We start from the raw sequence: 23,471 nt of genomic DNA, 5'->3' as shown, positions 1-23,471 counted from the left end.
CTGGTTCACCTGAGAGTGAGCACCCAGCTCTGAAGAAAGAATTGCAGGTGCATCAGGCTCCACCTTGCCTTGCTCCATATGCAGCTTTCACCCTCTTTTCCATGTGCTTATGGCTCTTTCAAGGAATGAACACTGTCAAAAAAAGCATTCTGATCAAAAGGGAGGCAGTCACTTAGTATGCAAATGGGCCCTCATCCAGGCTTAGAAATGGGGGAGCAAGTTTACTTTATCTTATATACATCAAAATGAAACCCCAGTCAGATGGGGCATGCAAAAAATGAGTTAAAACTCAGTTTTGCTTCTCTCCATGGAAATCTTTAGTAAAAGGCGAAAGATTTGTGCGTTCTGAAGAGAAACCAGAGCATGACCAAGAGTCCACTTCTTGTCTGGGGTGCAGTGCCAGCAGTCCTGGTTCACCTGAGAGTGAGCACCCAGCTCTGAAGAAAGAATTGCAGGTGCATCTCAGGCTCCACCTTGCCTTGCTCCATATGCAGCTTTCACCCTCTTTTTCTCATGTGCTTATGGCTCTTTCAAGGAATGAACACTGTCAAAAAAAGCATTTCTGATCAAAAGGAGGCAGTCACTTAGTATGCAAATGAGCCCTCTCATCTAGGCTTAGAAATGTTGAGCAAGTTTACTTTATCTTTATACATCAAAATGAAATCCCAGTCAGATGGGGCATGCAACAAATTGAGTTAAAACTCAGTTTTGCTCCTCTCCACGGAAATCTTTAGTAAAAGGCGAAAGATTTGTGCGTTCTGAAGAGAAACCCAGAGCATGACCAAGAGTCCACTTCTTGTCTGGGTGCAGTGCCAGCAGTCCTGGTTCACCTGAGAGTGAGCACCCCAGCTCTGAAGAAAGAATTGCAGGTGCATCTCAGGCTCCACCTTGCCTTGCTCCATATGCAGCTTTCACCCTCTTTTCCATGTACTTATGGCTCTTTCAAGAAATAAACACTGTCAAAAAAGCATTTCTGATCAAAAGGAGGCAGTCACTTAGTATGCAAATGAGCCCTCATCCAGGCTTAGAAATGGTGAGCAAGTTTACTTTAACTTTATACATCAAAATGAAACCCCAGTCAGATGGGGCATGCAAAAATTGAGTTAAAACTCAGTTTTGCCTCCTCTCCACGGAAATCTTTAGTAAAAGGCGAAAGATTTGTGCGTTCTGAAGAGAAACCAGAGCATGACCAAGAGTCCACTTCTTGTCTGGGTGCAGTGCCAGCAGTCCTGGTTCACCTGAGAGTGAGCACCCAGCTCTGAAGAAAGAATTGCAGGTGCATCTCAGGCTCCACCTTGCCTTGCTCCATATGCAGCTTTCACCCTCTTTTCCATGTGCTTATGGCTCTTTCAAGGAATGAACACTGTCAAAAAAAGCAATTCTGATCAAAAGGAGGCAGTCACTTAGTATGCAAATGAGCCCTCATCCAGGCTTAGAAATGGTGAGCAAGTTTACGTTATCTTTATACATCAAAATGAAACCCCAGTCAGATGGGGCATGCAAAAAATTGAGTTAAAACTCAGTTTTGCTCCTCTCCACGGAAATCTTTAGTAAAAGGCGAAAGATTTGTGCGTTCTGAAGAGAAACCAGAGCATGACCAAGAGTCCACTTCTTGTCTGGGTGCAGTGCCAGCAGTCCTGGTTCACCTGAGAGTGAGCACCCAGCTCTGAAGAAAGAATTGCAGGTGCATCTCAGGCTCCACCTTGCCTTGCTCCATATGCAGCTTTCACCCTCTTTTTCTCCATGTGCTTATGGCTCTTTCAAGGAATGAACACTGTCAAAAAAAGCATTTCTGATCAAAAGGAGGCAGTCACTTAGTATGCAAATGAGCCCCTCATCCAGGCTTAGAAATGGTGAGCAAGTTTACTTTATCTTTATACATCAAAATGAAACCCCAGTCAGATGGGGCATGCAAAAATTGAGTTAAAACTCAGTTTTGCTCCTCTCCACGGAAATCTTTAGTAAAAGGCGAAAGATTTGTGTGTTCTGAAGAGAAACCAGAGCATGACCAAAAGTCCACTTCTTGTCTGGGTGCAGTGCCAGCAGTCCTGGTTCACCTGAGAGTGAGCACCCAGCTCTGAAAAAAGAATTGCAGGTGCATCTCAGGCTCCACCTTGCCTTGCTCCATATGCAGCTTTCACCCTCTTTTCCATGTGCTTATGGCTCTTTCAAGGAATGAACACTGTCAAAAAAAGCATTTCTGATCAAAAGGAGGCAGTCACTTAGTATGCAAATGAGCCCTCACCCAGGCTTAGAAATGGTGAGCAAGTTTACTTTAACTTTATACATCAAAATGAAACCCCAGTCAGATGGGGCATGCAAAAATTGAGTTAAAACTCAGTTTTGCTCCTCTCCACAGAAATCTTTAGTAAAAGGCAAAAGATTTGTGCATTCTGAAGAGAAACCAGAGCATGACCAAGAGTCCACTTCTTGTCTGGGTGCAGTGCCAGCAGTCCTGGTTCACCTGAGTGTGAGCACCCAGCTCTGAAGAAAGAATTGCAGGTGCATCTCAGGCTCCACCTTGCCTTGCTCCATATGCAGCTTTCACCCTCTTTTTCATGTGCTTATGGCTCTTTCAAGGAATGAACACTGTCAAAAAAAGCATTTCTGATCAAAAGGAGGCAGTCACTTAGTATGCAAATGACCCTCATCCAGGCTTAGAAATGGGGAGCAAGTTTACTTTATCTTTATACATCAAAATGAAACCCCAGTCAGATGGGGCATGCAAAAAATGAGTTAAAACTCAGTTTTGCTTCTCTCCACGGAAATCTTTAGTAAAAGGCGAAAGATTTGTGCGTTCTGAAGAGAAACCAGAGCATGACCAAGAGTCCACTTCTTGTCTGGGTGCAGTGCCAGCAGTCCTGGTTCACCTGAGAGTGAGCACCCAGCTCTGAAGAAAGAATTGCAGGTGCATCTCAGGCTCCACCTTGCCTTGCTCCATATGCAGCTTTCACCCTCTTTTTCTCCATGTGCTTATGGCTCTTTCAAGGAATGAACACTGTCAAAAAAAGCATTTCTGATCAAAAGGAGGCAGTCACTTAGTATGCAAATGAGCCCTCATCCAGGCTTAGAAATGTTGAGCAAGTTTACTTTATCTTTATACATCAAAATGAAACCCCAGTCAAATGGGGCATGCAAAAATTGAGTTAAAACTCAGTTTTGCTCCTCTCCACGGAAATCTTTAGTAAAAGGCGAAAGATTTGTGCGTTCTGAAGAGAAACCAGAGCATGACCAAGAGTCCACTTCTTGTCTGGGTGCAGTGCCAGCAGTCTTGGTTCACCTGAGTGTGAGCACCCAGCTCTGAAGAAAGAATTGCAGGTGCATCTCAGGCTCCACCTTGCCTTGCTCCATATGCAGCTTTCACCCTCTTTTCCATGTGCTTATGGCTCTTTCAAGGAATAAACACTGTCAAAAAAAGCAATTCTGATCAAAAGGAGGCAGTCACTTAGTATGCAAATGAGCCCTCATCCAGGCTTAGAAATGGGGAGCAAGTTTACTTTATCTTTATACATGAAAATGAAACCCCAGTCAGATGGGGCATGCAAAAATTGAGTTAAAACTCAGTTTTGCTCCTCTCCACGGAAATCTTTAGTAAAAGGCGAAAGATTTGTGCGTTCTGAAGAGAAACCAGAGCATGATCAAGAGTCCACTTCTTGTCTGGGTGCAGTGCCAGCAGTCCTGGTTCACCTGAGAGTGAGCACCCAGCTCTGAAGAAAGAATTGCAGGTGCATCTCAGGCTCCACCTTGCCTTGCTCCATATGCAGCTTTCACCCTCTTTTTTTCCATGTGCTTATGGCTCTTTCAAGGAATGAACACTGTCAAAAAAAGCATTTCTGATCAAAAGGATGCAGTCACTTAGTATGCAAATGAGCCCTCATCCAGGCTTAGAAATGGGGAGCAAGTTTACTTTATCTTTATACATGAAAATGAAACCCCAGTCAGATGGGGCATGCAAAAATTGAGTTAAAACTCAGTTTTGCTCCTCTCCACGGAAATCTTTAGTAAAAGGCGAAAGATTTGTGCGTTCTGAAGAGAAACCAGAGCATGACCAAGAGTCCACTTCTTGTCTGGGTGCAGTGCCAGCAGTCCTGGTTCACCTGAGAGTGAGCACCCAGCTCTGAAGAAAGAATTGCAGGTGCATCTCAGGCTCCACCTTGCCTTGCTCCATATGCAGCTTTCACCCTCTTTTCCATGTGCTTATGGCTCTTTCAAGGAATGAACACTGTCAAAAAAAGCAATTCTGATCAAAAGGAGGCAGTCACTTAGTATGCAAATGAGCCCTCATCCAGGCTTAGAAATGGTGAGCAAGTTTACGTTATCTTTATACATCAAAATGAAACCCCAGTCAGATGGGGCATGCAAAAATTGAGTTAAAACTCAGTTTTGCTCCTCTCCACGGAAATCTTTAGTAAAAGGCGAAAGATTTGTGCGTTCTGAAGAGAAACCAGAGCATGACCAAGAGTCCACTTCTTGTCTGGGTGCAGTGCCAGCAGTCCTGGTTCACCTGAGAGTGAGCACCCAGCTCTGAAGAAAGAATTGCAGGTGCATCTCAGGCTCCACCTTGCCTTGCTCCATATGCAGCTTTCACCCTCTTTTCCATGTGCTTATGGCTCTTTCAAGGAATGAACACTGTCAAAAAAAGCAATTCTGATCAAAAGGAGGCAGTCACTTAGTATGCAAATGAGCCCTCATCCAGGCTTAGAAATGGTGAGCAAGTTTACGTTATCTTTATACATCAAAATGAAACCCCAGTCAGATGGGGCATGCAAAAATTGAGTTAAAACTCAGTTTTGCTTTTCTCCACGGAAATCTTTAGTAAAAGGCGAAAGATTTGTGCGTTCTGAAGAGAAACCAGAGCATGACCAAGAGTCCACTTCTTGTCTGGGTGCAGTGCCAGCAGTCCTGGTTCACCTGAGAGTGAGCACCCAGCTCTGAAGAAAGAATTGCAGGTGCATCTCAGGCTCCACCTTGCCTTGCTCCATATGCAGCTTTCACCCTCTTTTTCTCCATGTGCTTATGGCTCTTTCAAGGAATGAACACTGTCAAAAAAAGCAATTCTGATCAAAAGGAGGCAGTCACTTAGTATGGAAATGAGCCCTCATCCAGGCTTAGAAATGGGGAGCAAGTTTACTTTATCTTTATACATCAAAATGAAACCCCAGTCAGATGGGGCATGCAAAAATTGAGTTAAAACTCAGTTTTGCTCCTCTCCACGGAAATCTTTAGTAAAAGGCGAAAGATTTGTGTGTTCTGAAGAGAAACCAGAGCATGACCAAGAGTCCACTTCTTGTCTGGGTGCAGTGCCAGCAGTCCTGGTTCACCAGAGAGTGAGCACCCAGCTCTGAAGAAAGAATTGCAGGTGCATCTCAGGCTCCACCTTGCCTTGCTCCATATGCAGCTTTCACCCTCTTTTTCTCCATGTGCTTATGGCTCTTTCAAGGAATGAACACTGTCAAAAAAAGCATTTCTGATCAAAAGGAGGCAGTCACTTAGTATGCAAATGAGCCCTCATCCAGGCTTAGAAATGGTGAGCAAGTTTATGTTATCTTTATACATCAAAATGAAACCCCAGTCAGATGGGGCATGCAAAAATTGAGTTAAAACTCAGTTTTGCTTCTCTCCACGGAAATCTTTAGTAAAAGGCGAAAGATTTGTGCGTTCTGAAGAGAAACCAGAGCATGATCAAGAGTCCACTTCTTGTCTGGGTGCAGTGCCAGCAGTCCTGGTTCACCTGAGAGTGAGCACCCAGCTCTGAAGAAAGAATTGCAGGTGCATCTCAGGCTCCACCTTGCCTTGCTCCATATGCAGCTTTCACCCTCTTTTCCATGTGCTTATGGCTCTTTCAAGGAATGAACACTGTCAAAAAAAGCATTTCTGATCAAAAGGAGGCAGTCACTTAGTATGCAAATGAGCCCTCATCCAGGCTTAGAAATGGTGAGCAAGTTTACTTTAACTTTATACATCAAAATGAAACCCCAGTCAGATGGGGCATGCAAAAATTGAGTTAAAACTCAGTTTTGCTCCTCTCCACAGAAATCTTTAGTAAAAGGCAAAAGATTTGTGCATTCTGAAGAGAAACCAGAGCATGACCAAGAGTCCACTTCTTGTCTGGGTGCAGTGCCAGCAGTCCTGGTTCACCTGAGTGTGAGCACCCAGCTCTGATGAAAGAATTGCAGGTGCATCTCAGGCTCCACCTTGCCTTGCTCCATATGCAGCTTTCACCCTCTTTTTCATGTGCTTATGGCTCTTTCAAGGAATGAACACTGTCAAAAAAAGCATTTCTGATCAAAAGGAGGCAGTCACTTAGTATGCAAATGACCCTCATCCAGGCTTAGAAATGGGGAGCAAGTTTACTTTATACATCAAAATGAAACCCCAGTCAGATGGGGCATGCAAAAAATGAGTTAAAACTCAGTTTTGCTTCTCTCCACGGAAATCTTTAGTAAAAGGCGAAAGATTTGTGCGTTCTGAAGAGAAACCAGAGCATGACCAAGAGTCCACTTCTTGTCTGGGTGCAGTGCCAGCAGTCCTGGTTCACCTGAGAGTGAGCACCCAGCTCTGAAGAAAGAATTGCAGGTGCATCTCAGGCTTCACCTTGCCTTGCTCCATATGCAGCTTTCACCCTCTTTTTCTCCATGTGCTTATGGCTCTTTCAAGGAATGAACACTGTCAAAAAAAGCATTTCTGATCAAAAGGAGGCAGTCACTTAGTATGCAAATGAGCCCTCATCCAGGCTTAGAAATGTTGAGCAAGTTTACTTTATCTTTATACATCAAAATGAAACCCCAGTCAAATGAGGCATGCAAAAATTGAGTTAAAACTCAGTTTTGCTCCTCTCCACGGAAATCTTTAGTAAAAGGCGAAAGATTTGTGCGTTCTGAAGAGAAACCAGAGCATGACCAAGAGTCCACTTCTTGTCTGGGTGCAGTGCCAGCAGTCCTGGTTCACCTGAGTGTGAGCACCCAGCTCTGAAGAAAGAATTGCAGGTGCATCTCAGGCTCCACCTTGCCTTGCTCCATATGCAGCTTTCACCCTCTTTTCCATGTGCTTATGGCTCTTTCAAGGAATAAACACTGTCAAAAAAAGCAATTCTGATCAAAAGGAGGCAGTCACTTAGTATGCAAATGAGCTCTCATCCAGGCTTAGAAATGGGGAGCAAGTTTACTTTATCTTTATACATGAAAATGAAACCCCAGTCAGATGGGGCATGCAAAAATTGAGTTAAAACTCAGTTTTGCTCCTCTCCACGGAAATCTTTAGTAAAAGGCGAAAGATTTGTGCGTTCTGAAGAGAAACCAGAGCATGACCAAGAGTCCACTTCTTGTCTGGGTGCAGTGCCAGCAGTCCTGGTTCACCTGAGAGTGAGCACCCAGCTCTGAAGAAAGAATTGCAGGTGCATCTCAGGCTCCACCTTGCCTTGCTCCATATGCAGCTTTCACCCTCTTTTTCTCCATGTGCTTATGGCTCTTTCAAGGAATGAACACTGTCAAAAAAAGCATTTCTGATCAAAAGGAGGCAGTCACTTAGTATGCAAATGAGCCCTCATCCAGGCTTAGAAATGGGGAGCAAGTTTACTTTATCTTTATACATCAAAATGAAACCCCAGTCAGATGGGGCATGCAAAAATTGAGTTAAAACTCAGTTTTGCTCCTCTCCACGGAAATCTTTAGTAAAAGGCGAAAGATTTGTGTGTTCTGAAGAGAAACCAGAGCATGACCAAGAGTCCACTTCTTGTCTGGGTGCAGTGCCAGCAGTCCTGGTTCACCAGAGAGTGAGCACCCAGCTCTGAAGAAAGAATTGCAGGTGCATCTCAGGCTCCACCTTGCCTTGCTCCATATGCAGCTTTCACCCTCTTTTTCTCCATGTGCTTATGGCTCTTTCAAGGAATGAACACTGTCAAAAAAAGCATTTCTGATCAAAAGGAGGCAGTCACTTAGTATGCAAATGAGCCCTCATCCAGGCTTAGAAATGGTGAGCAAGTTTACTTTATCTTTATACATCAAAATGAAACCCCAGTCAGATGGGGCATGCAAAAATTGAGTTAAAACTCAGTTTTGCTCCTCTCCACGGAAATCTTTAGTAAAAGGCGAAAGATTTGTGCGTTCTGAAGAGAAACCAGAGCATGACCAAGAGTCCACTTCTTGTCTGGGTGCAGTGCCAGCAGTCCTGGTTCACCTGAGAGTGAGCACCCAGCTCTGAAGAAAGAATTGCAGGTGCATCTCAGGCTTCACCTTGCCTTGCTCCATATGCAGCTTTCACCCTCTTTTCCATGTGCTTATGGCTCTTTCAAGGAATGAACACTGTCAAAAAAAGCATTTCTGATCAAAAGGAGGCAGTCACTTAGTATGCAAATGAGCCCTCATCCAGGCTTAGAAATGGTGAGCAAGTTTACTTTAACTTTATACATCAAAATGAAACCCCAGTCAGATGGGGCATGCAAAAATTGAGTTAAAACTCAGTTTTGCTCCTCTCCACAGAAATCTTTAGTAAAAGGCAAAAGATTTGTGCATTCTGAAGAGAAACCAGAGCATGACCAAGAGTCCACTTCTTGTCTGGGTGCAGTGCCAGCAGTCCTGGTTCACATGAGTGTGAGCACCCAGCTCTGAAGAAAGAATTGCAGGTGCATCTCAGGCTCCACCTTGCCTTGCTCCATATGCAGCTTTCACCCTCTTTTTCATGTGTTTATGGCTCTTTCAAGGAATGAACACTGTCAAAAAAAGCATTTCTGATCAAAAGGAGGCAGTCACTTAGTATGCAAATGGGCCCTCATCCAGGCTTAGAAATGGGGAGCAAGTTTACTTTATCTTTATACATGAAAATGAAACCCCAGTCAGATGGGGCATGCAAAAATTGAGTTAAAACTCAGTTTTGCTTCTCTCCACGGAAATCTTTAGTAAAAGGCGAAAGATTTGTGTGTTCTGAAGAGAAACCAGAGCATGACCAAGAGTCCACTTCTTGTCTGGGTGCAGTGCCAGCAGTCCTGGTTCACCAGAGAGTGAGCACCCAGCTCTGAAGAAAGAATTGCAGGTGCATCTCAGGCTCCACCTTGCCTTGCTCCATATGCAGCTTTCACCCTCTTTTTCTCCATGTGCTTATGGCTCTTTCAAGGAATGAACACTGTCAAAAAAAGCATTTCTGATCAAAAGGAGGCAGTCACTTAGTATGCAAATGAGCCCTCATCCAGGCTTAGAAATGGTGAGCAAGTTTATGTTATCTTTATACATCAAAATGAAACCCCAGTCAGATGGGGCATGCAAAAATTGAGTTAAAACTCAGTTTTGCTTCTCTCCACGGAAATCTTTAGTAAAAGGCGAAAGATTTGTGCGTTCTGAAGAGAAACCAGAGCATGATCAAGAGTCCACTTCTTGTCTGGGTGCAGTGCCAGCAGTCCTGGTTCACCTGAGAGTGAGCACCCAGCTCTGAAGAAAGAATTGCAGGTGCATCTCAGGCTCCACCTTGCCTTGCTCCATATGCAGCTTTCACCCTCTTTTCCATGTGCTTATGGCTCTTTCAAGGAATGAACACTGTCAAAAAAAGCATTTCTGATCAAAAGGAGGCAGTCACTTAGTATGCAAATGAGCCCTCATCCAGGCTTAGAAATGGTGAGCAAGTTTACTTTAACTTTATACATCAAAATGAAACCCCAGTCAGATGGGGCATGCAAAAATTGAGTTAAAACTCAGTTTTGCTCCTCTCCACAGAAATCTTTAGTAAAAGGCAAAAGATTTGTGCATTCTGAAGAGAAACCAGAGCATGACCAAGAGTCCACTTCTTGTCTGGGTGCAGTGCCAGCAGTCCTGGTTCACCTGAGTGTGAGCACCCAGCTCTGAAGAAAGAATTGCAGGTGCATCTCAGGCTCCACCTTGCCTTGCTCCATATGCAGCTTTCACCCTCTTTTTCATGTGCTTATGGCTCTTTCAAGGAATGAACACTGTCAAAAAAAGCATTTCTGATCAAAAGGAGGCAGTCACTTAGTATGAAAATGACCCTCATCCAGGCTTAGAAATGGGGAGCAAGTTTACTTTATCTTTATACATCAAAACGAAACCCCAGTCAGATGGGGCATGCAAAAAATGAGTTAAAACTCAGTTTTGCTTCTCTCCACGGAAATCTTTAGTAAAAGGCGAAAGATTTGTGCATTCTGAAGAGAAACCAGAGCATGACCAAGAGTCCACTTCTTGTCTGGGTGCAGTGCCAGCAGTCCTGGTTCACCTGAGAGTGAGCACCCAGCTCTGAAGAAAGAATTGCAGGTGCATCTCAGGCTTCACCTTGCCTTGCTCCATATGCAGCTTTCACTCTCTTTTTCTCCATGTGCTTATGGCTCTTTCAAGGAATGAACACTGTCAAAAAAAGCATTTCTGATCAAAAGGAGGCAGTCACTTAGTATGCAAATGAGCCCTCATCCAGGCTTAGAAATGGTGAGCAAGTTTACTTTAACTTTATACATCAAAATGAAACCCCAGTCAGATGGGGCATGCAAAAATTGAGTTAAAACTCAGTTTTGCTCCTCTCCACAGAAATCTTTAGTAAAAGGCAAAAGATTTGTGCATTCTGAAGAGAAACCAGAGCATGACCAAGAGTCCACTTCTTGTCTGGGTGCAGTGCCAGCAGTCCTGGTTCACCTGAGTGTGAGCACCCAGCTCTGAAGAAAGAATTGCAGGTGCATCTCAGGCTCCACCTTGCCTTGCTCCATATGCAGCTTTCACCCTCTTTTTCATGTGCTTATGGCTCTTTCAAGGAATGAACACTGTCAAAAAAAGCATTTCTGATCAAAAGGAGGCAGTCACTTAGTATGCAAATGACCCTCATCCAGGCTTAGAAATGGGGAGCAAGTTTACTTTATCTTTATACATCAAAATGAAACCCCAGTCAGATGGGGCATGCAAAAAATGAGTTAAAATTCAGTTTTGCTTCTCTCCACGGAAATCTTTAGTAAAAGGCGAAAGATTTGTGCGTTCTGAAGAGAAACCAGAGCATGACCAAGAGTCCACTTCTTGTCTGGGTGCAGTGCCAGCAGTCCTGGTTCACCTGAGAGTGAGCACCCAGCTCTGAAGAAAGAATTGCAGGTGCATCTCAGGCTTCACCTTGCCTTGCTCCATATGCAGCTTTCACCCTCTTTTCTCCATGTGCTTATGGCTCTTTCAAGGAATGAACACTGTCAAAAAAAGCATTTCTGATCAAAAGGAGGCAGTCACTTAGTATGCAAATGAGCCCTCATCCAGGCTTAGAAATGTTGAGCAAGTTTACTTTATCTTTATACATCAAAATGAAACCCCAGTCAAATGGGGCATGCAAAAATTGAGTTAAAACTCAGTTTTGCTCCTCTCCACGGAAATCTTTAGTAAAAGGCGAAAGATTTGTGCGTTCTGAAGAGAAACCAGAGCATGACCAAGAGTCCACTTCTTGTCTGGGTGCAGTGCCAGCAGTCCTGGTTCACCTGAGTGTGAGCACCCAGCTCTGAAGAAAGAATTGCAGGTGCATCTCAGGCTCCACCTTGCCTTGCTCCATATGCAGCTTTCACCCTATTTTCCATGTGCTTATGGCTCTTTCAAGGAATAAACACTGTCAAAAAAAGCATTTCTGATCAAAAGGAGGCAGTCACTTAGTATGCAAATGACCCTCATCCAGGCTTAGAAATGGGGAGCAAGTTTACTTTATCTTTATACATCAAAATGAAACCCCAGTCAGATGGGGCATGCAAAAAATGAGTTAAAACTCAGTTTTGCTTCTCTCCACGGAAATCTTTAGTAAAAGGCGAAAGATTTGTGCGTTCTGAAGAGAAACCAGAGCATGACCAAGAGTCCACTTCTTGTCTGGGTGCAGTGCCAGCAGTCCTGGTTCACCTGAGAGTGAGCACCCAGCTCTGAAGAAAGAATTGCAGGTGCATCTCAGGCTTCACCTTGCCTTGCTCCATATGCAGCTTTCACCCTCTTTTTCTCCATGTGCTTATGGCTCTTTCAAGGAATGAACACTGTCAAAAAAAGCATTTCTGATCAAAAGGAGGCAGTCACTTAGTATGCAAATGAGCCCTCATCCAGGCTTAGAAATGTTGAGCAAGTTTACTTTATCTTTATACATCAAAATGAAACCCCAGTCAAATGGGGCATGCAAAAATTGAGTTAAAACTCAGTTTTGCTCCTCTCCACGGAAATCTTTAGTAAAAGGCGAAAGATTTGTGCGTTCTGAAGAGAAACCAGAGCATGACCAAGAGTCCACTTCTTGTCTGGGTGCAGTGCCAGCAGTCCTGGTTCACCTGAGTGTGAGCACCCAGCTCTGAAGAAAGAATTGCAGGTGCATCTCAGGCTCCACCTTGCCTTGCTCCATATGCAGCTTTCACCCTATTTTCCATGTGCTTATGGCTCTTTCAAGGAATAAACACTGTCAAAAAAAGCAATTCTGATCAAAAGGAGGCAGTCACTTAGTATGCAAATGAGCCCTCATCCAGGCTTAGAAATGGGGAGCAAGTTTACTTTATCTTTATACATGAAAATGAAACCCCAGTCAGATGGGGCATGCAAAAATTGAGTTAAAACTCAGTTTTGCTCCTCTCCACGGAAATCTTTAGTAAAAGGCGAAAGATTTGTGCGTTCTGAAGAGAAACCAGAGCATGATCAAGAGTCCACTTCTTGTCTGGGTGCAGTGCCAGCAGTCCTGGTTCACCTGAGAGTGAGCACCCAGCTCTGAAGAAAGAATTGCAGGTGCATCTCAGGCTCCACCTTGCCTTGCTCCATATGCAGCTTTCACCCTCTTTTTTTCCATGTGCTTATGGCTCTTTCAAGGAATGAACACTGTCAAAAAAAGCATTTCTGATCAAAAGGATGCAGTCACTTAGTATGCAAATGAGCCCTCATCCAGGCTTAGAAATGGGGAGCAAGTTTACTTTATCTTTATACATGAAAATGAAACCCCAGTCAGATGGGGCATGCAAAAATTGAGTTAAAACTCAGTTTTGCTCCTCTCCACGGAAATCTTTAGTAAAAGGCGAAAGATTTGTGCGTTCTGAAGAGAAACCAGAGCATGACCAAGAGTCCACTTCTTGTCTGGGTGCAGTGCCAGCAGTCCTGGTTCACCTGAGAGTGAGCACCCAGCTCTGAAGAAAGAATTGCAGGTGCATCTCAGGCTCCACCTTGCCTTGCTCCATATGCAGCTTTCACCCTCTTTTCCATGTGCTTATGGCTCTTTCAAGGAATGAACACTGTCAAAAAAAGCATTTCTGATCAAAAGGAGGCAGTCACTTAGTATGCAAATGAGCCCTCATCCAGGCTTAGAAATGGTGAGCAAGTTTACTTTATCTTTATACATCAAAATGAAACCCCAGTCAGATGGGGCATGCAAAAATTGAGTTAAAACTCAGTTTTGCTCCTCTCCACAGAAATCTTTAGTAAAAGGCGAAAGATTTGTGCGTTCTGAAGAGAAACCAGAGCATGACCAAGAGTCCACTTCTTGTCTGGGTGCAGTGCCAGCAGTCCTGGTTCACCTGAGAGTGAGCACCCAGCTCTGAAGAAAGAATTGCAGGTGCATCTCAGGCTTCACCTTGCCTTGCTCCATATGCAGCTTTCACCCTCTTTTCCATGTGCTTATGGCTCTTTCAAGGAATGAACACTGTCAAAAAAAGCATTTCTGATCAAAAGGAGGCAGTCACTTAGTATGCAAATGAGCCCTCACCCAGGCTTAGAAATGGTGAGCAAGTTTACTTTAACTTTATACATCAAAATGAAACCCCAGTCAGATGGGGCATGCAAAAATTGAGTTAAAACTCAGTTTTGCTCCTCTCCACAGAAATCTTTAGTAAAAGGCAAAAGATTTGTGCATTCTGAAGAGAAACCAGAGCATGACCAAGAGTCCACTTCTTGTCTGGGTGCAGTGCCAGCAGTCCTGGTTCACCTGAGTGTGAGCACCCAGCTCTGAAGAAAGAATTGCAGGTGCATCTCAGGCTCCACCTTGCCTTGCTCCATATGCAGCTTTCACCCTCTTTTTCATGTGTTTATGGCTCTTTCAAGGAATGAACACTGTCAAAAAAAGCATTTCTGATCAAAAGGAGGCAGTCACTTAGTATGCAAATGGGCCCTCATCCAGGCTTAGAAATGGGGAGCAAGTTTACTTTATCTTTATACATGAAAATGAAACCCCAGTCAGATGGGGCATGCAAAAATTGAGTTAAAACTCAGTTTTGCTTCTCTCCACGGAAATCTTTAGTAAAAGGCGAAAGATTTGTGCGTTCTGAAGAGAAACCAGAGCATGACCAAGAGTCCACTTCTTGTCTGGGTGCAGTGCCAGCAGTCCTGGTTCACCTGAGAGTGAGCACCCAGCTCTGAAGAAAGAATTGCAGGTGCATCTCAGGCTCCACCTTGCCTTGCTCCATATGCAGCTTTCACCCTCTTTTTCTCCATGTGCTTATGGCTCTTTCAAGGAATGAACACTGTCAAAAAAAGCAATTCTGATCAAAAGGAGGCAGTCACTTAGTATGGAAATGAGCCCTCATCCAGGCTTAGAAATGGGGAGCAAGTTTACTTTATCTTTATACATCAAAATGAAACCCCAGTCAGATGGGGCATGCAAAAATTGAGTTAAAACTCAGTTTTGCTCCTCTCCACGGAAATCTTTAGTAAAAGGCGAAAGATTTGTGTGTTCTGAAGAGAAACCAGAGCATGACCAAGAGTCCACTTCTTGTCTGGGTGCAGTGCCAGCAGTCCTGGTTCACCAGAGAGTGAGCACCCAGCTCTGAAGAAAGAATTGCAGGTGCATCTCAGGCTCCACCTTGCCTTGCTCCATATGCAGCTTTCACCCTCTTTTTCTCCATGTGCTTATGGCTCTTTCAAGGAATGAACACTGTCAAAAAAAGCATTTCTGATCAAAAGGAGGCAGTCACTTAGTATGCAAATGAGCCCTCATCCAGGCTTAGAAATGGTGAGCAAGTTTATGTTATCTTTATACATCAAAATGAAACCCCAGTCAGATGGGGCATGCAAAAATTGAGTTAAAACTCAGTTTTGCTTCTCTCCACGGAAATCTTTAGTAAAAGGCGAAAGATTTGTGCGTTCTGAAGAGAAACCAGAGCATGATCAAGAGTCCACTTCTTGTCTGGGTGCAGTGCCAGCAGTCCTGGTTCACCTGAGAGTGAGCACCCAGCTCTGAAGAAAGAATTGCAGGTGCATCTCAGGCTCCACCTTGCCTTGCTCCATATGCAGCTTTCACCCTCTTTTCCATGTGCTTATGGCTCTTTCAAGGAATGAACACTGTCAAAAAAAGCATTTCTGATCAAAAGGAGGCAGTCACTTAGTATGCAAATGAGCCCTCATCCAGGCTTAGAAATGGTGAGCAAGTTTACTTTAACTTTATACATCAAAATGAAACCCCAGTCAGATGGGGCATGCAAAAATTGAGTTAAAACTCAGTTTTGCTTCTCTCCACGGAAATCTTTAGTAAAAGGCGAAAGATTTGTGCGTTCTGAAGAGAAACCAGAGCATGATCAAGAGTCCACTTCTTGTCTGGGTGCAGTGCCAGCAGTCCTGGTTCACCTGAGAGTGAGCACCCAGCTCTGAAGAAAGAATTGCAGGTGCATCTCAGGCTCCACCTTGCCTTGCTCCATATGCAGCTTTCACCCTCTTTTCCATGTGCTTATGGCTCTTTCAAGGAATGAACACTGTCAAAAAAAGCATTTCTGATCAAAAGGAGGCAGTCACTTAGTATGCAAATGACCCTCATCCAGGCTTAGAAATGGGGAGCAAGTTTACTTTATCTTTATACATCAAAATGAAACCCCAGTCAGATGGGGCATGCAAAAAATGAGTTAAAACTCAGTTTTGCTTCTCTCCACGGAAATCTTTAGTAAAAGGCGAAAGATTTGTGCGTTCTGAAGAGAAACCAGAGCATGACCAAGAGTCCACTTCTTGTCTGGGTGCCGTGCCAGCAGTCCTGGTTCACCTGAGAGTGAGCACCCAGCTCTGAAGAAAGAATTGCAGGTGCATCTCAGGCTTCACCTTGCCTTGCTCCATATGCAGCTTTCACCCTCTTTTTCTCCATGTGCTTATGGCTCTTTCAAGGAATGAACACTGTCAAAAAAAGCATTTCTGATCAAAAGGAGGCAGTCACTTAGTATGCAAATGAGCCCTCATCCAGGCTTAGAAATGTTGAGCAAGTTTACTTTATCTTTATACATCAAAATGAAACCCCAGTCAAATGAGGCATGCAAAAATTGAGTTAAAACTCAGTTTTGCTCCTCTCCACGGAAATCTTTAGTAAAAGGCGAAAGATTTGTGCGTTCTGAAGAGAAACCAGAGCATGACCAAGAGTCCACTTCTTGTCTGGGTGCAGTGCCAGCAGTCCTGGTTCACCTGAGTGTGAGCACCCAGCTCTGAAGAAAGAATTGCAGGTGCATCTCAGGCTCCACCTTGCCTTGCTCCATATGCAGCTTTCACCCTCTTTTCCATGTGCTTATGGCTCTTTCAAGGAATAAACACTGTCAAAAAAAGCAATTCTGATCAAAAGGAGGCAGTCACTTAGTATGCAAATGAGCCCTCATCCAGGCTTAGAAATGGGGAGCAAGTTTACTTTATCTTTATACATGAAAATGAAACCCCAGTCAGATGGGGCATGCAAAAATTGAGTTAAAACTCAGTTTTGCTCCTCTCCACGGAAATCTTTAGTAAAAGGCGAAAGATTTGTGCGTTCTGAAGAGAAACCAGAGCATGACAAAGAGTCCACTTCTTGTCTGGGTGCAGTGCCAGCAGTCCTGGTTCACCTGAGAGTGAGCACCCAGCTCTGAAGAAAGAATTGCAGGTGCATCTCAGGCTCCACCTTGCCTTGCTCCATATGCAGCTTTCACCCTCTTTTTCATGTGCTTATGGCTCTTTCAAGGAATGAACACTGTCAAAAAAAGCAATTCTGATCAAAAGGAGGCAGTCACTTAGTATGGAAATGAGCCCTCATCCAGGCTTAGAAATGGGGAGCAAGTTTACTTTATCTTTATACATCAAAATGAAACCCCAGTCAGATGGGGCATGCAAAAATTGAGTTAAAACTCAGTTTTGCTCCTCTCCACGGAAATCTTTAGTAAAAGGCGAAAGATTTGTGTGTTCTGAAGAGAAACCAGAGCATGACCAAGAGTCCACTTCTTGTCTGGGTGCAGTGCCAGCAGTCCTGGTTCACCAGAGAGTGAGCACCCAGCTCTGAAGAAAGAATTGCAGGTGCATCTCAGGCTCCACCTTGCCTTGCTCCATATGCAGCTTTCACCCTCTTTTTCATGTGCTTATGGCTCTTTCAAGGAATGAACACTGTCAAAAAAAGCAATTCTGATCAAAAGGAGGCAGTCACTTAGTATGGAAATGAGCCCTCATCCAGGCTTAGAAATGGGGAGCAAGTTTACTTTATCTTTATACATCAAAATGAAACCCCAGTCAGATGGGGCATGCAAAAATTGAGTTAAAACTCAGTTTTGCTCCTCTCCACGGAAATCTTTAGTAAAAGGCGAAAGATTTGTGTGTTCTGAAGAGAAACCAGAGCATGACCAAGAGTCCACTTCTTGTCTGGGTGCAGTGCCAGCAGTCCTGGTTCACCTGAGAGTGAGCACCCAGCTCTGAAGAAAGAATTGCAGGTGCATCTCAGGCTTCACCTTGCCTTGCTCCATATGCAGCTTTCACCCTCTTTTCCATGTGCTTATGGCTCTTTCAAGGAATGAACACTGTCAAAAAAAGCATTTCTGATCAAAAGGAGGCAGTCACTTAGTATGCAAATGAGCCCTCATCCAGGCTTAGAAATGGTGAGTAAGTTTACTTTAACTTTATACATCAAAATGAAACCCCAGTCAGATGGGGCATGCAAAAATTGAGTTAAAACTCAGTTTTGCTCCTCTCCACAGAAATCTTTAGTAAAAGGCAAAAGATTTGTGCATTCTGAAGAGAAACCAGAGCATGACCAAGAGTCCACTTCTTGTCTGGGTGCAGTGCCAGCAGTCCTGGTTCACCTGAGTGTGAGCACCCAGCTCTGAAGAAAGAATTGCAGGTGCATCTCAGGCTCCACCTTGCCTTGCTCCATATGCAGCTTTCACCCTCTTTTTCATGTGTTTATGGCTCTTTCAAGGAATGAACACTGTCAAAAAAAGCATTTCTGATCAAAAGGAGGCAGTCACTTAGTATGCAAATGGGCCCTCATCCAGGCTTAGAAATGGGGAGCAAGTTTACTTTATCTTTATACATGAAAATGAAACCCCAGTCAGATGGGGCATGCAAAAATTGAGTTAAAACTCAGTTTTGCTTCTCTCCACGGAAATCTTTAGTAAAAGGCGAAAGATTTGTGCGTTCTGAAGAGAAACCAGAGCATGACCAAGAGTCCACTTCTTGTCTGGGTGCAGTGCCAGCAGTCCTGGTTCACCTGAGAGTGAGCACCCAGCTCTGAAGAAAGAATTGCAGGTGCATCTCAGGCTCCACCTTGCCTTGCTCCATATGCAGCTTTCACCCTCTTTTTCTCCATGTGCTTATGGCTCTTTCAAGGAATGAACACTGTCAAAAAAAGCAATTCTGATCAAAAGGAGGCAGTCACTTAGTATGGAAATGAGCCCTCATCCAGGCTTAGAAATGGGGAGCAAGTTTACTTTATCTTTATACATCAAAATGAAACCCCAGTCAGATGGGGCATGCAAAAATTGAGTTAAAACTCAGTTTTGCTCCTCTCCACGGAAATCTTTAGTAAAAGGCGAAAGATTTGTGCGTTCTGAAGAGAAACCAGAGCATGATCAAGAGTCCACTTCTTGTCTGGGTGCAGTGCCAGCAGTCCTGGTTCACCTGAGAGTGAGCACCCAGCTCTGAAGAAAGAATTGCAGGTGCATCTCAGGCTCCACCTTGCCTTGCTCCATATGCAGCTTTCACCCTCTTTTCCATGTGCTTATGGCTCTTTCAAGGAATGAACACTGTCAAAAAAAGCATTTCTGATCAAAAGGAGGCAGTCACTTAGTATGCAAATGAGCCCTCATCCAGGCTTAGAAATGGTGAGCAAGTTTACTTTAACTTTATACATCAAAATGAAACCCCAGTCAGATGGGGCATGCAAAAATTGAGTTAAAACTCAGTTTTGCTCCTCTCCACAGAAATCTTTAGTAAAAGGCAAAAGATTTGTGCATTCTGAAGAGAAACCAGAGCATGACCAAGAGTCCACTTCTTGTCTGGGTGCAGTGCCAGCAGTCCTGGTTCACCTGAGTGTGAGCACCCAGCTCTGAAGAAAGAATTGCAGGTGCATCTCAGGCTCCACCTTGCCTTGCTCCATATGCAGCTTTCACCCTCTTTTTCATGTGCTTATGGCTCTTTCAAGGAATGAACACTGTCAAAAAAAGCATTTCTGATCAAAAGGAGGCAGTCACTTAGTATGCAAATGACCCTCATCCAGGCTTAGAAATGGGGAGCAAGTTTACTTTATCTTTATACATCAAAATGAAACCCCAGTCAGATGGGGCATGCAAAAAATGAGTTAAAACTCAGTTTTGCTTCTCTCCACGGAAATCTTTAGTAAAAGGCGAAAGATTTGTGCGTTCTGAAGAGAAACCAGAGCATGACCAAGAGTCCACTTCTTGTCTGGGTGCAGTGCCAGCAGTCCTGGTTCACCTGAGAGTGAGCACCCATCTCTGAAGAAAGAATTGCAGGTGCATCTCAGGCTTCACCTTGCCTTGCTCCATATGCAGCTTTCACCCTCTTTTTCTCCATGTGCTTATGGCTCTTTCAAGGAATGAACACTGTCAAAAAAAGCATTTCTGATCAAAAGGAGGCAGTCACTTAGTATGCAAATGAGCCCTCATCCAGGCTTAGAAATGTTGAGCAAGTTTACTTTATCTTTATACATCAAAATGAAACCCCAGTCAAATGGGGCATGCAAAAATTGAGTTAAAACTCAGTTTTGCTCCTCTCCATGGAAATCTTTAGTAAAAGGCGAAAGATTTGTGCGTTCTGAAGAGAAACCAGAGCATGACCAAGAGTCCACTTCTTGTCTGGGTGCAGTGCCAGCAGTCCTGGTTCACCTGAGTGTGAGCACCCAGCTCTGAAGAAAGAATTGCAGGTGCATCTCAGGCTTCACCTTGCCTTGCTCCATATGCAGCTTTCACCCTCTTTTTCTCCATGTGCTTATGGCTCTTTCAAGGAATGAACACTGTCAAAAAAAGCATTTCTGATCAAAAGGAGGCAGTCACTTAGTATGCAAATGAGCCCTCATCCAGGCTTAGAAATGTTGAGCAAGTTTACTTTATCTTTATACATCAAAATGAAACCCCAGTCAAATGGGGCATGCAAAAATTGAGTTAAAACTCAGTTTTGCTCCTCTCCACGGAAATCTTTAGTAAAAGGCGAAAGATTTGTGCGTTCTGAAGAGAAACCAGAGCATGACCAAGAGTCCACTTCTTGTCTGGGTGCAGTGCCAGCAGTCCTGGTTCACCTGAGTGTGAGCACCCAGCTCTGAAGAAAGAATTGCAGGTGCATCTCAGGCTCCACCTTGCCTTGCTCCATATGCAGCTTTCACCCTATTTTCCATGTGCTTATGGCTCTTTCAAGGAATAAACACTGTCAAAAAAAGCATTTCTGATCAAAAGGAGGCAGTCACTTAGTATGCAAATGACCCTCATCCAGGCTTAGAAATGGGGAGCAAGTTTACTTTATCTTTATACATCAAAATGAAACCCCAGTCAGATGGGGCATGCAAAAAATGAGTTAAAACTCAGTTTTGCTTCTCTCCACGGAAATCTTTAGTAAAAGGCGAAAGATTTGTGCGTTCTGAAGAGAAACCAGAGCATGACCAAGAGTCCACTTCTTGTCTGGGTGCAGTGCCAGCAGTCCTGGTTCACCTGAGAGTGAGCACCCAGCTCTGAAGAAAGAATTGCAGGTGCATCTCAGGCTTCACCTTGCCTTGCTCCATATGCAGCTTTCACCCTCTTTTTCTCCATGTGCTTATGGCTCTTTCAAGGAATGAACACTGTCAAAAAAAGCATTTCTGATCAAAAGGAGGCAGTCACTTAGTATGCAAATGAGCCCTCATCCAGGCTTAGAAATGTTGAGCAAGTTTACTTTATCTTTATACATCAAAATGAAACCCCAGTCAAATGGGGCATGCAAAAATTGAGTTAAAACTCAGTTTTGCTCCTCTCCACGGAAATCTTTAGTAAAAGGCGAAAGATTTGTGCGTTCTGAAGAGAAACCAGAGCATGACCAAGAGTCCACTTCTTGTCTGGGTGCAGTGCCAGCAGTCCTGGTTCACCTGAGTGTGAGCACCCAGCTCTGAAGAAAGAATTGCAGGTGCATCTCAGGCTCCACCTTGCCTTGCTCCATATGCAGCTTTCACCCTATTTTCCATGTGCTTATGGCTCTTTCAAGGAATAAACACTGTCAAAAAAAGCAATTCTGATCAAAAGGAGGCAGTCACTTAGTATGCAAATGAGCCCTCATCCAGGCTTAGAAATGGGGAGCAAGTTTACTTTATCTTTATACATGAAAATGAAACCCCAGTCAGATGGGGCATGCAAAAATTGAGTTAAAACTCAGTTTTGCTCCTCTCCACGGAAATCTTTAGTAAAAGGCGAAAGATTTGTGCGTTCTGAAGAGAAACCAGAGCATGACAAAGAGTCCACTTCTTGTCTGGGTGCAGTGCCAGCAGTCCTGGTTCACCTGAGAGTGAGCACCCAGCTCTGAAGAAAGAATTGCAGGTGCATCTCAGGCTCCACCTTGCCTTGCTCCATATGCAGCTTTCACCCTCTTTTTCATGTGCTTATGGCTCTTTCAAGGAATGAACACTGTCAAAAAAAGCAATTCTGATCAAAAGGAGGCAGTCACTTAGTATGGAAATGAGCCCTCATCCAGGCTTAGAAATGGGGAGCAAGTTTACTTTATCTTTATACATCAAAATGAAACCCCAGTCAGATGGGGCATGCAAAAATTGAGTTAAAACTCAGTTTTGCTCCTCTCCACGGAAATCTTTAGTAAAAGGCGAAAGATTTGTGTGTTCTGAAGAGAAACCAGAGCATGACCAAGAGTCCACTTCTTGTCTGGGTGCAGTGCCAGCAGTCCTGGTTCACCAGAGAGTGAGCACCCAGCTCTGAAGAAAGAATTGCAGGTGCATCTCAGGCTCCACCTTGCCTTGCTCCATATGCAGCTTTCACCCTCTTTTTCTCCATGTGCTTATGGCTCTTTCAAGGAATGAACACTGTCAAAAAAAGCATTTCTGATCAAAAGGAGGCAGTCACTTAGTATGCAAATGAGCCCTCATCCAGGCTTAGAAATGGTGAGCAAGTTTACGTTATCTTTATACATCAAAATGAAACCCCAATCAGATGGGGCATGCAAAAATTGAGTTAAAACTCAGTTTTGCTCCTCTCCACGGAAATCTTTAGTAAAAGGCGAAAGATTTGTGCGTTCTGAAGAGAAACCAGAGCATGATCAAGAGTCCACTTCTTGTCTGGGTGCAGTGCCAGCAGTCCTGGTTCACCTGAGAGTGAGCACCCAGCTCTGAAGAAAGAATTGCAGGTGCATCTCAGGCTCCACCTTGCCTTGCTCCATATGCAGCTTTCACCCTCTTTTTTTCCATGTGCTTATGGCTCTTTCAAGGAATGAACACTGTCAAAAAAAGCATTTCTGATCAAAAGGATGCAGTCACTTAGTATGCAAATGAGCCCTCATCCAGGCTTAGAAATGGGGAGCAAGTTTACTTTATCTTTATACATGAAAATGAAACCCCAGTCAGATGGGGCATGCAAAAATTGAGTTAAAACTCAGTTTTGCTCCTCTCCACGGAAATCTTTAGTAAAAGGCGAAAGATTTGTGCGTTCTGAAGAGAAACCAGAGCATGACCAAGAGTCCACTTCTTGTCTGGGTGCAGTGCCAGCAGTCCTGGTTCACCTGAGAGTGAGCACCCAGCTCTGAAGAAAGAATTGCAGGTGCATCTCAGGCTCCACCTTGCCTTGCTCCATATGCAGCTTTCACCCTCTTTTCCATGTGCTTATGGCTCTTTCAAGGAATGAACACTGTCAAAAAAAGCAATTCTGATCAAAAGGAGGCAGTCACTTAGTATGCAAATGAGCCCTCATCCAGGCTTAGAAATGGTGAGCAAGTTTACGTTATCTTTATACATCAAAATGAAACCCCAGTCAGATGGGGCATGCAAAAATTGAGTTAAAACTCAGTTTTGCTCCTCTCCACGGAAATCTTTAGTAAAAGGCGAAAGATTTGTGCGTTCTGAAGAGAAACCAGAGCATGACCAAGAGTCCACTTCTTGTCTGGGTGCAGTGCCAGCAGTCCTGGTTCACCTGAGAGTGAGCACCCAGCTCTGAAGAAAGAATTGCAGGTGCATCTCAGGCTTCACCTTGCCTTGCTCCATATGCAGCTTTCACCCTCTTTTTCATGTGCTTATGGCTCTTTCAAGGAATGAACACTGTCAAAAAAAGCATTTCTGATCAAAAGGAGGCAGTCACTTAGTATGCAAATGAGCCCTCATCCAGGCTTAGAAAT

At 44.0% G+C, this 23,471-nt stretch overlaps 57 non-coding genes across 57 annotated transcripts; all 57 read right to left on the bottom strand.

Moving 5' to 3' along the window:
- Positions 1 to 249: 249 nt before the first annotated feature.
- Positions 250 to 365, bottom strand: LOC142129798 (U5 spliceosomal RNA). Its single transcript, XR_012686038.1, has one exon. It is a non-coding gene; the product is annotated as a U5 spliceosomal RNA (small nuclear RNA).
- A 296-nt stretch (positions 366 to 661) lies between these two features.
- LOC142129818 (U5 spliceosomal RNA) lies at positions 662 to 779 on the bottom strand. The gene has a single exon (XR_012686056.1). It is a non-coding gene; the product is annotated as a U5 spliceosomal RNA (small nuclear RNA).
- Positions 780 to 1,070: 291 nt separating this feature from the next.
- On the bottom strand, positions 1,071 to 1,187 carry LOC142129796 (U5 spliceosomal RNA). Its single transcript, XR_012686036.1, has one exon. It is a non-coding gene; the product is annotated as a U5 spliceosomal RNA (small nuclear RNA).
- Positions 1,188 to 1,478: 291 nt separating this feature from the next.
- On the bottom strand, positions 1,479 to 1,595 carry LOC142129792 (U5 spliceosomal RNA). The gene has a single exon (XR_012686033.1). It is a non-coding gene; the product is annotated as a U5 spliceosomal RNA (small nuclear RNA).
- A 295-nt stretch (positions 1,596 to 1,890) lies between these two features.
- LOC142129784 (U5 spliceosomal RNA) lies at positions 1,891 to 2,006 on the bottom strand. Its single transcript, XR_012686025.1, has one exon. It is a non-coding gene; the product is annotated as a U5 spliceosomal RNA (small nuclear RNA).
- A 291-nt stretch (positions 2,007 to 2,297) lies between these two features.
- Positions 2,298 to 2,413, bottom strand: LOC142129810 (U5 spliceosomal RNA). Its single transcript, XR_012686049.1, has one exon. It is a non-coding gene; the product is annotated as a U5 spliceosomal RNA (small nuclear RNA).
- A 290-nt stretch (positions 2,414 to 2,703) lies between these two features.
- LOC142129865 (U5 spliceosomal RNA) lies at positions 2,704 to 2,819 on the bottom strand. The gene has a single exon (XR_012686100.1). It is a non-coding gene; the product is annotated as a U5 spliceosomal RNA (small nuclear RNA).
- A 294-nt stretch (positions 2,820 to 3,113) lies between these two features.
- Positions 3,114 to 3,229, bottom strand: LOC142129802 (U5 spliceosomal RNA). Its single transcript, XR_012686042.1, has one exon. It is a non-coding gene; the product is annotated as a U5 spliceosomal RNA (small nuclear RNA).
- Positions 3,230 to 3,520: 291 nt separating this feature from the next.
- Positions 3,521 to 3,636, bottom strand: LOC142129855 (U5 spliceosomal RNA). Its single transcript, XR_012686091.1, has one exon. It is a non-coding gene; the product is annotated as a U5 spliceosomal RNA (small nuclear RNA).
- A 294-nt stretch (positions 3,637 to 3,930) lies between these two features.
- Positions 3,931 to 4,046, bottom strand: LOC142129854 (U5 spliceosomal RNA). Its single transcript, XR_012686090.1, has one exon. It is a non-coding gene; the product is annotated as a U5 spliceosomal RNA (small nuclear RNA).
- Positions 4,047 to 4,337: 291 nt separating this feature from the next.
- On the bottom strand, positions 4,338 to 4,453 carry LOC142129853 (U5 spliceosomal RNA). Its single transcript, XR_012686089.1, has one exon. It is a non-coding gene; the product is annotated as a U5 spliceosomal RNA (small nuclear RNA).
- A 291-nt stretch (positions 4,454 to 4,744) lies between these two features.
- LOC142129795 (U5 spliceosomal RNA) lies at positions 4,745 to 4,860 on the bottom strand. Its single transcript, XR_012686035.1, has one exon. It is a non-coding gene; the product is annotated as a U5 spliceosomal RNA (small nuclear RNA).
- A 294-nt stretch (positions 4,861 to 5,154) lies between these two features.
- LOC142129782 (U5 spliceosomal RNA) lies at positions 5,155 to 5,270 on the bottom strand. Its single transcript, XR_012686024.1, has one exon. It is a non-coding gene; the product is annotated as a U5 spliceosomal RNA (small nuclear RNA).
- Positions 5,271 to 5,564: 294 nt separating this feature from the next.
- LOC142129823 (U5 spliceosomal RNA) lies at positions 5,565 to 5,680 on the bottom strand. Its single transcript, XR_012686061.1, has one exon. It is a non-coding gene; the product is annotated as a U5 spliceosomal RNA (small nuclear RNA).
- A 291-nt stretch (positions 5,681 to 5,971) lies between these two features.
- LOC142129809 (U5 spliceosomal RNA) lies at positions 5,972 to 6,087 on the bottom strand. Its single transcript, XR_012686048.1, has one exon. It is a non-coding gene; the product is annotated as a U5 spliceosomal RNA (small nuclear RNA).
- Positions 6,088 to 6,371: 284 nt separating this feature from the next.
- LOC142129864 (U5 spliceosomal RNA) lies at positions 6,372 to 6,487 on the bottom strand. The gene has a single exon (XR_012686099.1). It is a non-coding gene; the product is annotated as a U5 spliceosomal RNA (small nuclear RNA).
- Positions 6,488 to 6,781: 294 nt separating this feature from the next.
- On the bottom strand, positions 6,782 to 6,897 carry LOC142129857 (U5 spliceosomal RNA). The gene has a single exon (XR_012686093.1). It is a non-coding gene; the product is annotated as a U5 spliceosomal RNA (small nuclear RNA).
- A 291-nt stretch (positions 6,898 to 7,188) lies between these two features.
- Positions 7,189 to 7,304, bottom strand: LOC142129852 (U5 spliceosomal RNA). The gene has a single exon (XR_012686088.1). It is a non-coding gene; the product is annotated as a U5 spliceosomal RNA (small nuclear RNA).
- A 294-nt stretch (positions 7,305 to 7,598) lies between these two features.
- Positions 7,599 to 7,714, bottom strand: LOC142129781 (U5 spliceosomal RNA). The gene has a single exon (XR_012686023.1). It is a non-coding gene; the product is annotated as a U5 spliceosomal RNA (small nuclear RNA).
- A 294-nt stretch (positions 7,715 to 8,008) lies between these two features.
- Positions 8,009 to 8,124, bottom strand: LOC142129851 (U5 spliceosomal RNA). Its single transcript, XR_012686087.1, has one exon. It is a non-coding gene; the product is annotated as a U5 spliceosomal RNA (small nuclear RNA).
- A 291-nt stretch (positions 8,125 to 8,415) lies between these two features.
- Positions 8,416 to 8,531, bottom strand: LOC142129808 (U5 spliceosomal RNA). The gene has a single exon (XR_012686047.1). It is a non-coding gene; the product is annotated as a U5 spliceosomal RNA (small nuclear RNA).
- Positions 8,532 to 8,822: 291 nt separating this feature from the next.
- On the bottom strand, positions 8,823 to 8,938 carry LOC142129775 (U5 spliceosomal RNA). Its single transcript, XR_012686017.1, has one exon. It is a non-coding gene; the product is annotated as a U5 spliceosomal RNA (small nuclear RNA).
- A 294-nt stretch (positions 8,939 to 9,232) lies between these two features.
- On the bottom strand, positions 9,233 to 9,348 carry LOC142129822 (U5 spliceosomal RNA). Its single transcript, XR_012686060.1, has one exon. It is a non-coding gene; the product is annotated as a U5 spliceosomal RNA (small nuclear RNA).
- A 291-nt stretch (positions 9,349 to 9,639) lies between these two features.
- On the bottom strand, positions 9,640 to 9,755 carry LOC142129807 (U5 spliceosomal RNA). Its single transcript, XR_012686046.1, has one exon. It is a non-coding gene; the product is annotated as a U5 spliceosomal RNA (small nuclear RNA).
- A 290-nt stretch (positions 9,756 to 10,045) lies between these two features.
- LOC142129793 (U5 spliceosomal RNA) lies at positions 10,046 to 10,161 on the bottom strand. The gene has a single exon (XR_012686034.1). It is a non-coding gene; the product is annotated as a U5 spliceosomal RNA (small nuclear RNA).
- A 294-nt stretch (positions 10,162 to 10,455) lies between these two features.
- On the bottom strand, positions 10,456 to 10,571 carry LOC142129806 (U5 spliceosomal RNA). Its single transcript, XR_012686045.1, has one exon. It is a non-coding gene; the product is annotated as a U5 spliceosomal RNA (small nuclear RNA).
- Positions 10,572 to 10,861: 290 nt separating this feature from the next.
- On the bottom strand, positions 10,862 to 10,977 carry LOC142129811 (U5 spliceosomal RNA). The gene has a single exon (XR_012686050.1). It is a non-coding gene; the product is annotated as a U5 spliceosomal RNA (small nuclear RNA).
- A 293-nt stretch (positions 10,978 to 11,270) lies between these two features.
- On the bottom strand, positions 11,271 to 11,386 carry LOC142129790 (U5 spliceosomal RNA). Its single transcript, XR_012686031.1, has one exon. It is a non-coding gene; the product is annotated as a U5 spliceosomal RNA (small nuclear RNA).
- A 290-nt stretch (positions 11,387 to 11,676) lies between these two features.
- LOC142129863 (U5 spliceosomal RNA) lies at positions 11,677 to 11,792 on the bottom strand. Its single transcript, XR_012686098.1, has one exon. It is a non-coding gene; the product is annotated as a U5 spliceosomal RNA (small nuclear RNA).
- Positions 11,793 to 12,086: 294 nt separating this feature from the next.
- LOC142129778 (U5 spliceosomal RNA) lies at positions 12,087 to 12,202 on the bottom strand. The gene has a single exon (XR_012686020.1). It is a non-coding gene; the product is annotated as a U5 spliceosomal RNA (small nuclear RNA).
- Positions 12,203 to 12,493: 291 nt separating this feature from the next.
- LOC142129848 (U5 spliceosomal RNA) lies at positions 12,494 to 12,609 on the bottom strand. The gene has a single exon (XR_012686085.1). It is a non-coding gene; the product is annotated as a U5 spliceosomal RNA (small nuclear RNA).
- A 294-nt stretch (positions 12,610 to 12,903) lies between these two features.
- Positions 12,904 to 13,019, bottom strand: LOC142129847 (U5 spliceosomal RNA). Its single transcript, XR_012686084.1, has one exon. It is a non-coding gene; the product is annotated as a U5 spliceosomal RNA (small nuclear RNA).
- Positions 13,020 to 13,310: 291 nt separating this feature from the next.
- LOC142129791 (U5 spliceosomal RNA) lies at positions 13,311 to 13,426 on the bottom strand. The gene has a single exon (XR_012686032.1). It is a non-coding gene; the product is annotated as a U5 spliceosomal RNA (small nuclear RNA).
- A 291-nt stretch (positions 13,427 to 13,717) lies between these two features.
- On the bottom strand, positions 13,718 to 13,833 carry LOC142129804 (U5 spliceosomal RNA). Its single transcript, XR_012686044.1, has one exon. It is a non-coding gene; the product is annotated as a U5 spliceosomal RNA (small nuclear RNA).
- Positions 13,834 to 14,124: 291 nt separating this feature from the next.
- Positions 14,125 to 14,240, bottom strand: LOC142129821 (U5 spliceosomal RNA). Its single transcript, XR_012686059.1, has one exon. It is a non-coding gene; the product is annotated as a U5 spliceosomal RNA (small nuclear RNA).
- A 294-nt stretch (positions 14,241 to 14,534) lies between these two features.
- On the bottom strand, positions 14,535 to 14,650 carry LOC142129780 (U5 spliceosomal RNA). Its single transcript, XR_012686022.1, has one exon. It is a non-coding gene; the product is annotated as a U5 spliceosomal RNA (small nuclear RNA).
- A 294-nt stretch (positions 14,651 to 14,944) lies between these two features.
- On the bottom strand, positions 14,945 to 15,060 carry LOC142129820 (U5 spliceosomal RNA). The gene has a single exon (XR_012686058.1). It is a non-coding gene; the product is annotated as a U5 spliceosomal RNA (small nuclear RNA).
- A 291-nt stretch (positions 15,061 to 15,351) lies between these two features.
- LOC142129819 (U5 spliceosomal RNA) lies at positions 15,352 to 15,467 on the bottom strand. The gene has a single exon (XR_012686057.1). It is a non-coding gene; the product is annotated as a U5 spliceosomal RNA (small nuclear RNA).
- Positions 15,468 to 15,757: 290 nt separating this feature from the next.
- Positions 15,758 to 15,873, bottom strand: LOC142129861 (U5 spliceosomal RNA). The gene has a single exon (XR_012686096.1). It is a non-coding gene; the product is annotated as a U5 spliceosomal RNA (small nuclear RNA).
- A 294-nt stretch (positions 15,874 to 16,167) lies between these two features.
- On the bottom strand, positions 16,168 to 16,283 carry LOC142129856 (U5 spliceosomal RNA). Its single transcript, XR_012686092.1, has one exon. It is a non-coding gene; the product is annotated as a U5 spliceosomal RNA (small nuclear RNA).
- A 291-nt stretch (positions 16,284 to 16,574) lies between these two features.
- On the bottom strand, positions 16,575 to 16,690 carry LOC142129846 (U5 spliceosomal RNA). The gene has a single exon (XR_012686083.1). It is a non-coding gene; the product is annotated as a U5 spliceosomal RNA (small nuclear RNA).
- Positions 16,691 to 16,981: 291 nt separating this feature from the next.
- Positions 16,982 to 17,097, bottom strand: LOC142129779 (U5 spliceosomal RNA). Its single transcript, XR_012686021.1, has one exon. It is a non-coding gene; the product is annotated as a U5 spliceosomal RNA (small nuclear RNA).
- Positions 17,098 to 17,388: 291 nt separating this feature from the next.
- LOC142129777 (U5 spliceosomal RNA) lies at positions 17,389 to 17,504 on the bottom strand. The gene has a single exon (XR_012686019.1). It is a non-coding gene; the product is annotated as a U5 spliceosomal RNA (small nuclear RNA).
- A 291-nt stretch (positions 17,505 to 17,795) lies between these two features.
- LOC142129803 (U5 spliceosomal RNA) lies at positions 17,796 to 17,911 on the bottom strand. The gene has a single exon (XR_012686043.1). It is a non-coding gene; the product is annotated as a U5 spliceosomal RNA (small nuclear RNA).
- A 291-nt stretch (positions 17,912 to 18,202) lies between these two features.
- LOC142129814 (U5 spliceosomal RNA) lies at positions 18,203 to 18,318 on the bottom strand. Its single transcript, XR_012686053.1, has one exon. It is a non-coding gene; the product is annotated as a U5 spliceosomal RNA (small nuclear RNA).
- Positions 18,319 to 18,612: 294 nt separating this feature from the next.
- LOC142129845 (U5 spliceosomal RNA) lies at positions 18,613 to 18,728 on the bottom strand. The gene has a single exon (XR_012686082.1). It is a non-coding gene; the product is annotated as a U5 spliceosomal RNA (small nuclear RNA).
- Positions 18,729 to 19,019: 291 nt separating this feature from the next.
- Positions 19,020 to 19,135, bottom strand: LOC142129801 (U5 spliceosomal RNA). Its single transcript, XR_012686041.1, has one exon. It is a non-coding gene; the product is annotated as a U5 spliceosomal RNA (small nuclear RNA).
- A 290-nt stretch (positions 19,136 to 19,425) lies between these two features.
- Positions 19,426 to 19,541, bottom strand: LOC142129859 (U5 spliceosomal RNA). Its single transcript, XR_012686095.1, has one exon. It is a non-coding gene; the product is annotated as a U5 spliceosomal RNA (small nuclear RNA).
- Positions 19,542 to 19,835: 294 nt separating this feature from the next.
- LOC142129788 (U5 spliceosomal RNA) lies at positions 19,836 to 19,951 on the bottom strand. The gene has a single exon (XR_012686029.1). It is a non-coding gene; the product is annotated as a U5 spliceosomal RNA (small nuclear RNA).
- Positions 19,952 to 20,245: 294 nt separating this feature from the next.
- LOC142129862 (U5 spliceosomal RNA) lies at positions 20,246 to 20,361 on the bottom strand. The gene has a single exon (XR_012686097.1). It is a non-coding gene; the product is annotated as a U5 spliceosomal RNA (small nuclear RNA).
- Positions 20,362 to 20,651: 290 nt separating this feature from the next.
- On the bottom strand, positions 20,652 to 20,767 carry LOC142129858 (U5 spliceosomal RNA). Its single transcript, XR_012686094.1, has one exon. It is a non-coding gene; the product is annotated as a U5 spliceosomal RNA (small nuclear RNA).
- A 294-nt stretch (positions 20,768 to 21,061) lies between these two features.
- LOC142129850 (U5 spliceosomal RNA) lies at positions 21,062 to 21,177 on the bottom strand. Its single transcript, XR_012686086.1, has one exon. It is a non-coding gene; the product is annotated as a U5 spliceosomal RNA (small nuclear RNA).
- Positions 21,178 to 21,468: 291 nt separating this feature from the next.
- LOC142129844 (U5 spliceosomal RNA) lies at positions 21,469 to 21,584 on the bottom strand. Its single transcript, XR_012686081.1, has one exon. It is a non-coding gene; the product is annotated as a U5 spliceosomal RNA (small nuclear RNA).
- A 291-nt stretch (positions 21,585 to 21,875) lies between these two features.
- On the bottom strand, positions 21,876 to 21,991 carry LOC142129776 (U5 spliceosomal RNA). The gene has a single exon (XR_012686018.1). It is a non-coding gene; the product is annotated as a U5 spliceosomal RNA (small nuclear RNA).
- A 294-nt stretch (positions 21,992 to 22,285) lies between these two features.
- LOC142129825 (U5 spliceosomal RNA) lies at positions 22,286 to 22,401 on the bottom strand. The gene has a single exon (XR_012686063.1). It is a non-coding gene; the product is annotated as a U5 spliceosomal RNA (small nuclear RNA).
- Positions 22,402 to 22,695: 294 nt separating this feature from the next.
- Positions 22,696 to 22,811, bottom strand: LOC142129843 (U5 spliceosomal RNA). The gene has a single exon (XR_012686080.1). It is a non-coding gene; the product is annotated as a U5 spliceosomal RNA (small nuclear RNA).
- Positions 22,812 to 23,102: 291 nt separating this feature from the next.
- Positions 23,103 to 23,218, bottom strand: LOC142129842 (U5 spliceosomal RNA). The gene has a single exon (XR_012686079.1). It is a non-coding gene; the product is annotated as a U5 spliceosomal RNA (small nuclear RNA).
- Between the last annotated feature and the right edge of the window lie 253 nt (positions 23,219 to 23,471).

The sequence above is a fragment of the Mixophyes fleayi genome, unplaced genomic scaffold (assembly GCF_038048845.1).
Source record: "Mixophyes fleayi isolate aMixFle1 unplaced genomic scaffold, aMixFle1.hap1 Scaffold_3168, whole genome shotgun sequence".
Taxonomy (NCBI): domain Eukaryota; kingdom Metazoa; phylum Chordata; class Amphibia; order Anura; family Limnodynastidae; genus Mixophyes; species Mixophyes fleayi.
The sequence above is the reverse complement of the archived record's forward strand: the minus strand, read 5'-3'. Positions and strand labels throughout refer to the sequence as shown.